The 5,470-nt window shown below is 38.1% G+C and overlaps 1 long non-coding RNA gene across 1 annotated transcript; it reads left to right on the forward strand.

The window, feature by feature from the left end:
* The first annotated feature begins 3,035 nt into the window (after window positions 1-3,035).
* On the forward strand, window positions 3,036-4,973 carry LOC134464589 (uncharacterized). The gene is made up of 3 exons (XR_010037959.1): window positions 3,036-3,126; window positions 3,888-3,960; window positions 4,355-4,973. It is a non-coding gene; the product is annotated as an uncharacterized LOC134464589 (long non-coding RNA).
* The last annotated feature ends 497 nt before the right edge of the window (window positions 4,974-5,470 follow it).

Raw genomic sequence — 5,470 nt, forward strand, 5'->3', positions numbered from 1 at the left:
TGATAAGTTGCACGCAGAGCTGGACAGTATTTCTAATACAAGTATTTAAAATGCGTATTTAAAATACTTTTGTGAATTTATTACAAAATTGTAAAAAATTAAATTTGGTTTTTATTTAAATACTTTGAGATGCTGTATATGAGTGTTTAAAATACTAAAATACTTGAAAAAAAAATAATAATTCAGAGACAAGCCAATTATCTTTTGGTCAGGACATAAATCATGTGATATCCATGCTCATATCCTTGCTCACACTCTGCTTATACTCTACAACTCCCTTTTGTTACACCCTTAAAAGAGATTGGTTAAAACAATGACTAATCTCGTTGGTTGAGGCAATATTGGTCAAATTAACTGTGACATTGGTAACTATTAAACAAACAAATTGGTTATCTAACAACTAATATGTAAGGGTTAACGTTCGGCGAGAAGGTCGCTACCGTGGAATAGCAGCACGACAGAGAGAATCTTTAGACCCCGACGCGGAGCGGAGGGGTCTTGTTCTCTCTGAAGTGCTGCTATTCCACAAAGCGACCGACTCGCCGAAAGTTAACCTGCTTATTATATGGATATACTTAAATGATTCACACATGGCAGGGACATTTCTTTAGGCCTATTTAATGTGAAGTCTGGGCTATTCTAGTTTTTAATGTCAAAGGATTGTCGCTGCGCAAAAACAGTGCCGTTGTGGAACACCGCTAACAGCTAGGTAGCCAGGACAACAGGTGTTGTCTATCACAGCAGCTGATTAGAGTCTTGTTGAAAAGTTGCTTTAGCAGTGAAAAGTCTTGTTGCCATTGACAGCGGTCTGTTATAGACCAACCCGTCCGTTATCGAAAAATAACAGACGTGCGAACGTTGGGGAGCCCCGTTGAAATGAATGGAGCATTCGACCGATGACGTCACAACCATATAATAACATTAGTTAAGAACAAATTGGTTGATTTAACAAAGATATTGGTTAACTTTAATAACAGATTGGTTGAAAAATGACTAATATCATTGGTTAAGCAAATGTTAACTAAGAGATTGGTAACTGACGCAGGTCTGACGCTCAACGTCAAGTACGTAACTCTGCTTCTCAATTTTCTGACAAAGCCGCCATCTTGGTGCTGCAGGAAAGCCGTTTGAGATATTGGTGAAATTCAAACACTTTGTGAGGTAAGTTCGTTTATTTTCAATGTTTCGTTAATAATTTCAAGACAATGCCAAATATACAGTGAATAACGAAACTGTTTCTTGTTCAGGATGGTAATTTGCAATGAATTTGTCTTCAGACCATACCTCCGCTAACAGGCCATAACTACCGGTATGCTAACTTAGCCCTAGGTTGTTTTCACAACTTTGTTGGAAAGTTTGTGTTTTGTTAGAAACAAACTCTACGAAATTTACAATATAGATTTGCTCCGAAAGAGCTATAAAACTTGTCCAGTGGTGCCAAAACACCCATGCCAGAGTCAAGACCTAGCTAAATGTCCGCTAGCAACATAGCTATCAGTGGTTTCTGGAGGAGGGCCGAAGGGAGTGCTTCCCCGCCGGCCAGAGATTGTTTGCGCCGGCCTCTTCACCTGAAAGAGCTAGCGCTGCATGATGAGGTGGTTCGCTAGCAACAATTAGCTATAGTCTAACGGTTAAATCATGTTGCCTTTGTTGAGGGTATTTGAAATAGTCCGATGTATTCATAACTGAATGTTGGTTTCTTGTTAGAAACGAACACATTTTGAATATAATTTTGTTCTGAAGTTACAACTGGCCAAGTTAGTGTTGTAAGCCTGTTGGCGCCAAAGTTAAGAGCTAGCTAAATGTCCGCTAGCAACATTTGAGCTAGCCAAACTGAATAATGAATCTCTTGTCCGCTAGCAACATTAGCTAGCTAAAGTCTTTTTTTTTGTTAGAAACGAACTCCCTTTGAGTATAATTATGCTCTGAAGATATCCAGTTAATGTACTTGAGCCAAAGTAAAACACAAATACCAGAGAGAAGAGCTAGCTAGAAGTTCGTTAGCAACATCAGCTTATCTTTTAGCTGACTCAGAAGCTTGAAGTAGCCACAACTTATGCCTGATTTTTATTGTTAGAAACGAACTCATTTTGACTATACACTTGCTCTGAAGTATGTTTTAACACATGTGCCTTTCCCTGTTCGTTGTGTAAAGGAAGTGAGTAAGTAAACTGAACTTGTTATTGTGCACACAGTGTGCTGTTTTGTCCCATTCTGTTACTACCAACTCTGTGGGCTGTTCTCTCTGTTCAGGGAGAAACCACTGTCAGCCATCAGATCGTGTTCTTTTCAATAAATAGGCATTACCTATTTGACAGATTTCTCCTGAAATAATGAGCCCAGGAACACCCAGATGTGTAGGGTACTTAATTTTTGGCTTGATCAAAGATGCTTAATTTGTATGGTTACTGCAATAAATATTTAGATTTCTTTGCCCATCCTTTTTGGATCTACTTGTAGGCCTAGTGATTTTAGAGGTCTTAACAAGTGGGCTATGCATCAGATTTCATTTCAAGTGATGAGTAAAATATCCAGAAAGATATATAATCTGTTCTTTTTGCCCTCTAGCTTAGCACACTGAATTCTTTGAGCCATCTGGTGTCAATCCGTGTGGGAAAATGATCAATGAAAACAATTTAAGAAATGCATCTTATAGATGTTTCATATTGTAGGCCTATTCAGCCTATTGTGTCATGGTGGTGTTATCATTTTTCAAACTTTATTTTTGTGTAATAATTAGGCATATTGATGCATAATCATGTTCATGTTTTGTGCTGTCTTGCTTTGCAGATGACAGAATATTGCTGAAGGATCCTACATGGAAGCTGGCTGATTACACGGAGTGATTCCTCTCTGGTGTGGTGTACCTCAGAGAAATAAACACACTGTTGCAAGAGGTGAGTTTAAGTTTATAAAGTCACACAAAACCTATCCATGTATGTATTTTTAAAAAGTCGAAGTTCTAACTTGCTCTGTATTTCATGCTGTCAATATGAGATGCATACTAATGTTGTGTTATTATTGCAGCTGAGAAGATGGCCAAGATATCCTTATTGCTGGATGGTAGCTCTGGTCGTAGTGGACCATATCTGCAAATGCTTCTGAACATTGACAGAATTTCTAAAGGTTAGCAACCATTCACAAATTTACACCACATGTATGTGCGTTTCAAATGTCTTAACAGTTTGAAGCACACACTGTCAATCAGAGATGCGTCCTGTTCATGCCGTGTGTTATTTTGAGAGGATAGTTAAGGAATAATGGCAGCTGCCTGGTTACAGTAGCCTACATTGATCCCCTTTGTAGCACCATGTCTAAAAATGCTGAGAAAAATCAGTTTGTAAATGTTAGCATTTTTTTTATGAATCTGCACCAAATGTGTGTTTCAAATGTCTACTATCTAACAGTCTGAATAACACACTCGTACACAGTGGTGGACAAAGTAATAGTACTTTTGTGGTGTAATTACAACAGTAGCACATGATATTACATAGCTGTTACACCGTTTGCTCCAGTATACCTACCTATTGAGATAGACTGTGTTATTACTGAAAAACAATAAAAACCAAACAAGAACCCACCACAAACTCAATCCAACCTGTGCAGAATCAGCTCATCATAAGACAAGTACATTGGTCTACTTTTTACTCAGATAAGTTACCTGTGTCGGAAAGAAACTGTTTAAAAAACAAAACAAAAACAAAAACAACTTTTACTTTTACTTTGTCCACCACTGCTCATACATGACATTACCAATTGTTGTGTGCTCAGAGCGGCAGTTTACAAACGCACCCTTGGTGCCTTCTGCTGTTAGGCCTATGACACTGAGCCCACCGTTTCATTGATTGTATTTGGGTTACATTTTCTCAATTTGTTGTATTTTTCAGGATCGCTGAGGACTCCCCCTCCATGCGTGACATCTTTGAGAAATTTTCACGCTTTCTGGAGATGCCAAGTTTGGTACGTCTGCCAGACATTTTTTTAACCTTTATTTAGAAAGAACAAGTCACGATATAGTTGTGTGCATTGTTGATTTTGGCTATACTTGGTGTTAATTAAGCTTCCTGATACTGCATTATTTATACCGTTCACTCAGTAGAGTAAAGCTTTCTATATAACCTGTTAGAACAGGGCGTTATAAATTTTCTGGTTACCAGAATGGCAATTACTGAGTCGCAGTGCATTACTAAAGGCCCTATGTTATGTCATAGTAGAGTAGTACTGGCAATTAACCTTTCAATGACTATTACAGCATGTTTCAGATGGTATGGCGTGCATTATGGGGCTAAGCACCATTGATGTATCTCTCTCTCTCTCTTTCTCTCTCTCTCTCAAATCTTAAAAATTCTTTCAGACTGGAACCAACTTTGCATCCCTCGGCACTGACACTGAGAAGGTTTCAAGGACCCCACTACTAGGAGGCGAGAGTTTGACACGGCAGTGTCATCACTGCCATGGATGACAACGTAACCATTCCTGTTGGTGATTGCCTGACTTGCGCAGTGACAAGCTTTTCATGCTCTACTGGGTGTGTAACTTGGCATATCCCACAGTTTAACTCTGTTTTTGCCTCTTTTGAATATGTGTACGATATAACCATCTCAACCAACAAGTGGGCCAAGGTACTGGAACATTTCTCACTTCAAGTTGCTCTGTAGTCACTGGACATTTTTTTAAACATCTACGCAGACACCACCACTCCACACCATGTGTATTTTAATATCTTCTGATTCCACTGACATGCAGACTACATCCCATGCAAATTCAGGTAATTTACCTGGTACTGGAGAAACAGCATTGTATGCCATTCTAAGTGATACTTGCCTCCTTGTTTTGCAAAAATGTACTGTTCTTTGAATATAACTTAAAGTAAGATCATGTTTACTCTGAGGTTTTCTCCGGTTGTCAAGCACAACCTTAACGTTTTGTAAGTAACTAATAGTCACAGGATATGCATGAATTTGTAATTTGAATTTTCGTTGAAAATGGCTCACCAAGCATAAAATGTTACCTCTGCTTTTGATTTTTCTTTTTTTTTAAATGTCCCTACCAGCCTGTCTTTTTGTTGTGTCCACACAACTTTACCATCATCAGTGTTGGGAAGGAACAGATTGCTGTAAGTTACTGTATCCCCATCATTTCAGATCAGTGCTTTAAAGCCTTTTGAAATTAAATTGTTAATAAACTTTGTGAAAACAAACTCAAATCTTGGTTATTGGTTATGATTGATATAGCTTTGAAACTGTTAATTTGGAGTGAAGTAATTGCAGTGTCCATCTAACCAAGCAAATCGGTTAAAATTTTAACCAATATCTGTGTCGGACACATATTAATCGAACAAATTGGTCAAAACAACCATTGGGGGATTGGTACATTTTTGACTTATAAAGATTGGTTAAACATAACCAATCTATTGGTCAAAACAACCGATTTAGAATTGGTTAGTTTTTTAACCGATCTAGATTGGTTG

This window comes from Engraulis encrasicolus, chromosome 15 (assembly GCF_034702125.1).
Source record: "Engraulis encrasicolus isolate BLACKSEA-1 chromosome 15, IST_EnEncr_1.0, whole genome shotgun sequence".
Lineage (NCBI taxonomy): Eukaryota > Metazoa > Chordata > Actinopteri > Clupeiformes > Engraulidae > Engraulis > Engraulis encrasicolus.